Genomic DNA, 11,812 nt, shown 5'->3' on the forward strand with positions numbered 1-11,812 from the left:
TTTTTCAATGTTATATAAAAAGGTTAAGCAACTTCTTCATATGATGAACTCAATATAGCACCATTTTGTATGAAGAGGATAAATTAATTCGACATAGAATTTTGCAAATGCTTTACTTTATAAGTAAGGGTTAGATAGCAATTAGAAACCTTAAAAAATGTTTTAAACCCTTAGCTCAAAAAATAATATATATTGAAAAATAAAAGCGTATATAGGTTTAATTAATAAGATTTAGATAGTAAAATTAAAAAAAAACAAAGTTTATTAAAAAAAAGAACTTTCAAAGATACTAAAAACACAATATTTCAAAACTTATTTTAAAAAACAAATTGTATAGTAATCTTCCTTTATTGTACCAACATATGTTTCTGTGTGTTAAAGAGTCAACATACTTCAACTGGATTGTTAATGGGAAGAATAACATTTGTTTTATATAGTTCGAAACTGTTTTCAAATAGCAATTTAAGGGCATAGGGGTCTAAACATTTTTTTTAACTTAAATTAACATAACTCTTCTATAAAAGCAAGTACAAACTACAGGCCAGGTTTTGTAAAATTAAAAAATCTTTTTATAATTTTGAGATATTGTAGTCTTTGTAATAATTTTCCGATACAAACGTATTGATCGCAAATTTTTTGGGGTCGATTTTCCAAAAAGTTTAAAACCACTAAAAATCTATCTCCTCCTTCATTTTTTAGGATAAAAACCTCTAATTTTTTTGAAAATATTCATTAATAGAAATTTTTTTTAGATGTTTTTTTTATAAAAAATTTAACTTTTAAAATTCAAAAAAAAATTGTATTCAATCTTTCTTAAATTTAATAATGGACTGTCTGTAAAAATTTGAAGAAGATTGGTAAAAATGAAGGTGAAGATAGATTTTTAATAAAAAAGCTTATTGTTTTTGGTTTGCGCCCTCCATTAGAAACTTATTGAGGTCACTGACTTTTATCTCTTTTACCTCAAAAATAACTTTGAATTTTTTCAAGCGATTAAAAAGTGTCTGATAGCTCAGATAAAACTCTGTAAAATAAGATGAACTTGTAAAAGTCAAGGTGGACCCCCCATGCCCTCAACAAATAAATAGATTTAAATTACCAGTATGAATCCTGTAGTGTCTTTTCAAATGGTCGTAGGTGGTGAATTTCTTCCAGCAAACGTTGCACGTGCGACCCTTGCCCAAGTGGTCTCTTTTAACATGGTTCTTCAGGTTAGTCTTGGACGCGTAAGATTTGGGGCAGTACAGGCAGTATTGCTTGATTTTTTCTGAAAAATAATTGTACTAATTTAAAAATCGTTATTGTAGCAGTCTAACAGTTCGGTCTGTTATAAGTTTTGAGAGAAACAACAATAAAAAATGTTAAATATTATATATACTACGCATGAGAGATTACGTTGTTTATTGTAGATTCTTACACAGTGTAAGACGTTTTTGGTTGCTTTCAGTTTTCGTGTTTTAATTAAGTTTAGTTATTGTTTTTATATTTAATTTAATTCAGTTTTTGTGCTTTGTTACTTAAAGTTTATTTATTTTTTTTATACGCTATATTCATTCAGTTTTCATCAAATAAATAGTTTGTAGCATATCTTGTTATTTTAATAATTGTTATTATTAGCTTGACTGTTTATTCGCTTATACTATTGCAGATAAGTAACGCGCATCATGAGTAAAAAATTCTCAACAAAATGGTCAAGATGACCACGCGTTCGGGAGCCGGTCAGTTGAAATGATCGGGTTAGAAGTGATCGGGTTGGAAATTATCTTAATGTACTATAATTATTTCTTTTTACAAGTAAAAACTCAAATACTGTTTTAAAAAATCTATAGACTAAATATAATTTATTTAATTCCGATTTGTTATTATTCAACCAATTAATTAAAGTACTAACTTTTTTTTCTGCTGACACTGTAATTTTCTCCTGTTTTTATGATTTTCAATTTCGGAACATTTTTAACGGTTGGCTCTAAATCATAATAACAATGTATTAAACTTTTCGATAATTGCATTCACTATCAACTTTCTCATATTAATATTTATTAAAAGTAAAGTTGACTAGTAAGTTAAATTAAATAAGCATTTTGCTTTACAGTAAATTGCGCAAATTTTTTCAGTTAAGACAAATAAATATATCAAAAGTTAAGTTGAAATTAGCTACATTATTTATAAAACGTTTAATTAAAAGTTTTACAATTTAATTAAAACATGAAATAAAAAACTTGAATATTTTACTATGTGTTTCAGTAAAAGTTGTTCATTCTAGCTTTTAAAAGAATATAGAAAATTAAAATAGTAGATATAATATTAAATTTGAGTCAATAAAAAAACAAAGTAAAAATTTAATTTAGATTTAAAACTTTACAATCTGTTTTACCTAAACTCCTTTTACGTTTTTTAAGAGTATTTGAATAGTTATTTTCTTCATTGAAACCACCATCATTTTCTTCATCTTCGAGTTGCCTCTTCTTCAACGTTGGGATTATTTTACGTGCTGTAGTTATGTACAAAATAATGCATAAAAAGTTTACTTTTTCAGTTTATTTATAAAACAACGTTTCACTAAGTTAATCAATAAGAATGAAATCCTCAGTAACAATAAAATTTTTATTCAACCGAGTTATAGGTTTTTATAGAAACTACTTCGTAATGTAAATGTTAACTATATATAACCTAGGTAAAATTCATTGAAATAAAGTTCATACTTTTAAATTTTAATATTATTAATTTAAAACAAAAGTTTAAATAAAAATTTAATCTTACAAATTGTTACCAGCTTAACAACTATTGATTGTTTTAGAAAATTGGTAACTAAACGGTATGATATGTATCCATAAAAATGGGGAGTGTAAAATATAAAACGAATTGATTTATTTAAAAAAAATAAACTTTGGGTTCACTTGCAAGTAAAAGTGCATATGAATTCTTGTTGTTAATAAATACATCAACACTTATTCATAATACTAAACAACTTATTTTACTACAACCTCAAATCTTACCAAGTACAAAAAGCAATAACTTTACGATTGAAAGGGAAAACTTCAGGTTAATTTATACAATATTAACCTTTCAACATCAATGATTCAACATACATCAAAATAATCTTAGTCTACATTTCAACAAACTATCAGTTATTCCAACCGTTAAACTAACTTGATCTTCTAAGTTTCGAACCAAAATCCCCTGTGCTGTTAGCAGAAGTAGGAACCAATGCACTGTTTGTGTTTGCTTCAGATGAATTGTAAGGCACTACTTCATTGGTTGTACTTGCTTGGAACGAATTGTAAGGCACTTTTTCATCGCTTGTATTCTCTTCAGACGAGTTTGAAGGCACTATTTTGTCGTTATCTTGTGTTGCTGTATAATTAGAACGGTTTTATATTTTTTTAAAGATTACAAAATCAGGTTTGCCACAACTAGAGTTGAAAAAAAAAATCCCGACTATTTTAAGTCAAACTTTTATTTTAAACCGTTTAAAATTTCATAACCAAAGACTTGAAAAATTTTTTTTTAATTACTTTTTAGTTTATTCAAAAAATTCAATTAGATCCGTAAAAAGACAGTTGTAAAATCAAAATTCCGTGATTTATTAATTAAAAAAAAAATATGACTTAAAATTCAACAATTTTACAAATATAGTCACCTGTCGCAAATCTACGCAAACGTTTGATTACGCAACCTTGTAGGAAGTAAAAAAATACTTTTGTGGAAATTAAGTTTATTATGCGTTTTTAACTACTAATATATTTGATTATTTTACACAAAGCTAACTCATCTCTTTCATATCTTTAGACTTTGTAAAATTACGTTTCTCGAATTATGGTTTATGTCTCAGTGTACCATAAACTTTAAAAGTTAACATTAAATTGGTAAAAGAATCATTACAGCCGGACTAACAGTAAAGTGTTCACAACACAAAAATGTTATATAAGGTTCTTGCTTTATGTATGAATAAGCATTTAATAAAAATATCTCAAAATAATTTTCTAGGTGTTTATTATAGTAAGGTTTCATACCCCCTTTCATACCTTTAAATCCATCAACTTATAGCTTAATTTCTCACAATATTAATGGCATTAAGTTTCATTTCAACTCAATAAGTATCTTGTTTTTGGCTAAATTATTCCTTGCCCGACTAAGATTAAACTTGTCTTCCATGGTATTAGAAAAAGAGCTTTCTTAGTATATACATAACATTTTTTATTAAAAGCTTATATATTAACAACTTGTACACAAAAAACGTACTTTATCTAAAGAACTTTAAGATAAAATCTAATATATGTGCATAGATTCACAAACATTTCTGTGGCATTAAATTTAACTATTTTTAAAATTTTAAATTAAACTGTATGATACTGCATACCAGAATGTATAAGTATAAATCTTAAGACATTGAATTTAATAAAACAAATATATAAAACTTTTACACCAACTTTCGTTGCAGTCTGCAGTATCTGAGTCTGCAGTCACCTCCAAAGTTTTCCCCACATTTAAGTCGGCCAAATGATCCAAGTTGGAATCGTTGAAAAGTTCGAAACCGTTCGAGTATTCGTAATCATTACCAACCGAATCCAAATCGTTAATATCGTTCAAACTTTCCAAGTCATTTCCAACCGAAACAACACTTCCATCGTGTTTTTTGTCGTTTTCTGTGATAAAATTTCAAATAAAATAATAAATATACAACTTTATTTTCTATAAGTAAGATTTTTTATCATACCATTATCAATTTTTGCATAATTTGTTGTAAAAGTTTTTTAACATTAAATTTACCAAGTTATCATGCAATTTATAAAAGAATGCGGATCCCTTGATAAAACCATTTTGTTTTGTGAAGAAAGTTGTAAGCTTTAATCAAAGTTTTTGTTTATTTAAAAAAGAGGAAATAATTTATTTTATAGATTTAGTATTTAGAATAAGTAGGCTAAAACTAGTATTCAATTTTAGTCTTAATGAGTTTGTAACCAAACAAGTTTTATGCAGTACAGGCAGTAGAATAGAACTATTGTAGAGTAAGCAAGTTTGAAAATAACACTAAAACAATCATCTATTTTTACTAAAATAAAACATTTTACCTTCCGGTTTTTGGTCCATTCTTAAGTATTCAATAGATAAATGTTTACTTTAATATTTGTCTACAAAATTTTCAAAGTTAAGGATTTAAAAAAATAATTTATGAATTATCACTATTGAGCTTTTAATTAAAATAGATATAAAAATAATAAACTCAAGCTTTCAGTATCAAAGTAGAACTCAGTAGTTTAATTTAAAGTAGAAATTAAACTAGATTTGTTAGGCTTTATAACAGTTTAAAACAAAACTAACAACTATATTTCATTTTGTTATAAGTTTATTAATATTATTATAAAATTAAATAAACTTCAAAACACTAGCAATAAAAGTTTAAACAGTTTTAAAGGTGGAAGTTGCAAACTAAAAGAAACAAAAAATTAATTACTAATTTAAAACATATCGTCTATAAATTTAAGCATAAATTTTCAAACTTAATTAGTCTAGCTTTGTTTAAATCTACTTTAAGGGTTTAGAATTATTGAACTACATTTTTTTACATTTACTATTGTATCTTAATTGATATCAAAGTTTTTGCATTTTAAAAAAAGTTACTTACAATTTATACTTTTAGAATATAGAATATTTGCTAGGATTTAGTTTAGTATTTTAGTTTAGTATTTGCTAGGATTAGTTTCAAAAAAACTTTAACTTCATGTTAAGTCGTTGTTTTATACCCTAAACTATTAAGATTAATTTGATTAAAGAAATTAGAGATAACACTGTAGTATTTTCATTTCACTAATAAAAGCTACGTGCAAACAGTTTGAAGAAAAATGGAGTTTTAAACATCGAGCACTGTATTAATTCTTAAAGCTGGGATATTGGTCTGTTGTTAGACAGAATTTAATCGTAATCATTATTTAGTTAATTTGTATAGCTATTCATTTACATGCAAATAATTAAAGTCAAAAATTTTTCTATTTGATATAGCAGAAATAAATATAAAAGTTTTATTTTAAATTTAAACTTTCAAGATATTCGGTCCTAGGACCTAGAATAACCCTTGGTTATCGAGTCGCACTCCACGGATACCTTTTAACGTATCCAGGACATTTTACCATAGTACTTAACCCTATGGATTAAAACTTTTTTTTTACGATATTAATAAGTTTTGTGTATACTAATGGTTTTAAATACGTATTTTGTTTTAAGCAATTTACGAAAGTAATAATAAACGGAAAAATTATATTTAAATGCGAGTTACTTTTTAAAATATTATATTGCCTTCACAAGGTTTGGTTTTAAAACTCACGTCTTACGACTAGAAATTATTCTATAAAAATTAAAAACATTAAACACGTATAGTTTGAAATCATTTGCTTTAAAACAACTCTTTTATATAATACTGAACTATTTTAATTTGTGTTTATTTATATTGTTTAATATCGTCTGTATGTAGCTTTATATTCAAATTAAAAACAAATATTGTTTTAGGTACGTTTCAGGTCTAACATTTAATCAACCAAACTTCTGTACTATTAATTGAGATAATTCTGTACTATCTATAAAACACTTATAAAAACTACGTACGATTAGATTAAAGAAAAATTCGATTTTTCAAATCAATCATTATACTAAATATTTTAGCTGGGATGTTGGTCTCTTGTTAGGTAGAAAATAACTCAGTAAGTATTATTTTGTTTAATTTTAAGTCTTTTTATTTAAGCTTTAATAAATTTTTATGTTGAACTGTAAGCTTAAACAAAAAAAAAGTGATCAGTTGTACAAGAATTTACTAAATATCAAAACTTTTAACAGTATGCATTAGTATTTAAACATTTTAAATAGAAACTGCTTTGAACGTTTTTATTTATAAGTTTTTGTATACTTATCCTATCAAAATATACACTTTATTAAATCAACAAAATATTTTACTTAAGTAAAGATTAAATTTTGATGCTAAGTATTTGTTAAAAAGGTCTTAATTTTAGAGCTAAGATTTTTATGCAGCTTACTTCGTAAAATTCGATTTTTAAACTTAATTTTACGTTTTAATCTGTGTGAATAAGAAAACTAAACACCTAATGTTTATAAAGCATTACCATTTGTTTTAAAATATGCATTTTGTTTTAAAACTTTGCTATCTTTACGTTCATTTATAATGTTTAAAATTATCTTTCATTCAAAATTTGATTGAAAAAAGTATAATTTAAATTAAGTTTTAAATGAGTATAGTTTTTGTGGGCTCGTGAAAGCAGTGTATAAAGTAAACATTAATTTAATTAAAAAAGCTTGGTTTAAAGGTTTTTCTGTGTTAGTTGTTATCGTAACTTTTTTACCCCTGTTTATTTTTCAAAAAAAAACTTTTGTTATAACAGACTCGGTTTAAGTTTCAACAGTAGTTTAAGTTATTTGAAAGTAATTAATAAATATGTTAGATTAAATTGCAAACGTAGTTTAGAAACTAACTTTAGTTTTTATATTTTATAAGATAAAGCGCAAACCGTGATGTAAACCAATAAAATTATATAAGTAATCACATCACTTCGTTAGCTACAAAACTGTAAGTTTTGATAGCAAGATATATTTTGTTAAAATGCTCTGAAAACTTAACATTATTACTGTAAAAAGCTTCGATGTTTTAATTAATTGTTCATTTATAGTAACCTGCCACCTAGGTACGCACTTCCTAGGTACGAACTGCTGGTATGGTACGAACATAGTAGCCAAAAAATACTTTGTTTAAAATTAATATTTTTTACTTTAAAATTAAAATAACAAATTCAAAATTAGTGATACAAATACATTATATTTTAAAATAAATAATAGTCTATAACATTTAATCAAATTAAAACTGAAGATAAAATAAGTTATGAATGTACAATTATTAATATATCAAATCAAGTATTCAAAACAAGGAAGCTAAATTTTGTTTATTATCAAAAGTAACGGACAGTACAATTTAAATTTACGTACTTCATGACAAAACCATAGGAATAAAAAATACTTAAAAATCCATTTAAGATTTAGACAAACAAACTAATTAACAGTGCAGTTGATAGTTACATTCCAGATTATTGCAACATAAATGTAAAAAGCGTATACAGGGTTGCCATGCAAAATTTTGTAAACTTAGTCTGACTTTTACCTTTCACTTAGGTACGCATTTCAAATAAGCACTTAAAGTTGAATACGCATTATGAGAACGCATATTTTGATAAGTACGTACTTTTTTATGCATTTATTATTTAGTACACATTTTTAAACAAAATTAAAAACGTTTTGTAAGTTTTTTTTCGTTTAGTTTAGAAATTATTAGCTACAAACTTTCTTTTGAGTAGCTGCTGATGTGTACTTCAATGAAAGATAACTGTAATAATAATTTATTGGAATGTAAAAGCAAATAATACAAACCTAAATATAAAAATTAGGCTAGTTAATTTTTGAAATTGCTTCAACTTAAATGTAAATTAACTTGTCTATAAAGGAACATTTTCGATAAAACACATTTATTGCAAAGCTAATGTAGTAAATGTCAAAACAAATTTTCAGAAATAAATGCAAAATTAGTTATATTTTACAAAGAGTATGTTTTACACCTATTGATGCAACAGTCTTTGTGAGTAACTTTTGTTTTATTACACATATATCTGTTATTTTGATAAAATTACTTTAATACAATAATTAAATAAATAAATTATTTGACTATTTTTCCAAGTTTAATACAAGTATCCAATGCTTTTTAAAAAACTTACTAATAAATTTAACATTTTAATTAAAACATTTATCTGAAACCTCTTAATAACATTCAAGCAAAGTATTCGTTATAAATCTTTAAATACTTACAATTGTATTTACTGTGTAACTTAAAGCAACTTTTAAACAAAGTTTTAACATACTTTATTTGCTATTAAACTTAAAAGCTGAAATATATGATCATAAAAAAAGATAAACCTATAAATGTTTGTGTTTTTTTTAACATGAAAGTTAAAAAAAAAAGCTATTTATTCTATAAACAACTTTCATAAGAGAAACATTTTTTTTTGCTTAAGTAACTTTACAAACACATTACTTACCAGTATAACAGTGTAATCTATATTTTGTTATTTTTAAATAACAAGCAATATATTAAACTTTAAAAAAATACGAAACATTTTAATACTCTATTTGGGTTAAATAATACATAATGTTGTGAATTTTAAAGAAGCTGGATTTACAAGCAAAAACAAAAGTTATATTACGTTTCAATAATCTTTAAGTAAATTATTAAGTCACTATTTCATCAGTTAATGCCAATCATATAAAGTAGTATTGAATTTTGATATAAATACTAATTTCAATAAGCTTCATAATGAAACTTGCATCTTTTTGCTAAGATAATTAATAATTTTAAGAACTTTTTTATGCTTAAACTTCCTTATGACTATTATATATATATGTATATACAGCTAGTATTGTTTGAAAAAACTATACCATAAATATCTTACTTGAAGTATGTGTATAACAAAAGATATTAATATTTTATTTTAGTTGAGTAAATTTTGTAACTTTTTTCTAAGTTTAAAGACTTTGAAAAAATTTTAACTACCGTATCTGTAAATACATAAAACTAATTCTAATTTCAGTAAGTTTTGTTAAAAAACATGCATCGTTTTACTAAGATAATTAATAATTTTAAGCACTTCCTTACGTTAAGATTTCCTTTGACTTACATATATATATATATATATATATATATATGTATAAATGTATAACGAGCAATATTTAAAAAAACTTTGTCGTAAATACCTTTCTTGAAGGTATGTCAAATGAGTATATCGAAAAATATTAACATTAGTTTTATTATTTATTTTTTTAGGTTATTTATTTGTTGGCAGATTGTTTATGAGATATGTTTTAATGTTTATTTTAGTTTAAGATATTTGTTTAGATTGAAATGTAGTTTAACAATTGAATCTGTAAGTGCAAAACAACTTTTTCCAATTTAGTTTCTCTCGAATTTAGTAAACTAAAAAGTGTATAAAACCTGTTGCTCACAGTTTTAGGATTTAGTACTTCAAATTTGTTAATAGTGTACAGTTATAAAAATTTTATGGATTACTATAATTTCATTTTAGCATATTTAAATTTCTTTATTTTAAGTATGTTTAAAATAATATAGCAATACAAATAGATATGTTGAATTGATATAACTTTAAACTGTTTTTTTTGGACTGTAGTACTTAGAAGCATTATTCTACATACCTCTCTATATATGATGTCGTACGGAAAAACTCACAAACATTTGCATCAATGTCGACTAACGTGTATATATACGAGCTTTGTCGCAATATATACTGAATGAGTGAGTAACCAACTGCTTATCAACTTGTCAATTGATTACCCCTTCATTCTTATTGCTGTTAAATATTATTATTGTAAGTATTTTTACACTCTTTTAAAACATTTTCTAAGGCGGTTGTCGTCAAGCTGATAAAACTATGTGCACACTAAACATCAAAAATAGTTTTTGTGTATCAACAAACTACGCCGCAAGTGGTAGGAAGATGTAATCAACTTTTATTTTCTTTATAAGTATACTGCAGCAACTTCTGCGCTTTTTTGTTAGAGCCTAGCTTGTTTATTTATGGATAACTCACACAAGGTATGCACTATTTTATGTTCCCAATATAAGTTGTTTTGTTAATCTCGTTTTCACTACATTATTCTTATTTGTATTGCTCAAATCTTAATTTAAGAGTCACAGAGAAAATGACCATTCTTAAAATATTTACAGAGTTTAAGTGGAATCCGGTCTGCAAGAGGTAAAACTTACATTATATATTTTAGAAATTAAAATGTGTATGAAAAAATCTTAAGTTTAACTTATGAAAAAAAAAATTATAATTAAAAAGGTTATATAGAATTAGCGTTTTGGCAAAAATATTTTAACTTTGTTTGTGTATCAAATAAAACTTAATTGTTCTTGTGAACCAATAATTAATTTTTTCCACATATAGTACGCTCAACATATACGTTGCACCCCCTAAAGTAAATATTAATCTAGAAAAAACATTTTAACAGTTTAACTGTTACTTAGTCATCTTAGTATGCATACTTAACTTACTACTACGCATTTAATTTGTAGTTACGTTTTTTCTGTTAACTCTTATTTTATATAAACTATAAAGCGAAATAAAATTCCTTTGAAAGCTGTATTTCCTGGTCATCTTTCCTTGCCCACAGTCCTGGTCTGGTTATTTGATGCTGCACTTATATGATACTTCTTATTCCGTTTCCTAAGTATAAGGTGTTATAGTTTTTGCGTTTTAAACAGTATCAAGTTTTGAAACTGATAAATGTTAAAGTTTTAGACGAAATCAATTTTACAACTTAAGTATATCTAAGAAACATAAAACTTGTAAAATCAATGAGTTTATTAAACTTTAGTTATTTTTTACAGGTACTTCAACAAATAGTTAAGCTACTACTTTTCTGATACATTTATTTCTTATACAATATAACAGAACTTAATGTATAAAAAGTCAAAAAATAGTCAACAAAAAACTGTTTGAATGTTAAGGACAATTATCAAAACTATCCTGTATTTAAATAAAACGTTTAGAAATACGAAACATTTTAACACTAGGTTTGGGTCAAAAAATACATAATGGTGTGAATTGTTTTTAATAAACATACTTTAAGAAGCTATTTCAAGAAAAACAATAAATATAATATGTTTCAATTATTCTTAAACAAATTATTAAGTTACAATTTCATCAGTTATTACTAATCTTGTTACGAAGTACTGAAATTCGAGATA

This window comes from Thalia democratica, chromosome 2 (genome assembly GCF_965202585.1).
Source record: "Thalia democratica chromosome 2, ktThaDemo2.hap1.1, whole genome shotgun sequence".
Taxonomy (NCBI): Eukaryota; Metazoa; Chordata; class Thaliacea; order Salpida; family Salpidae; genus Thalia; species Thalia democratica.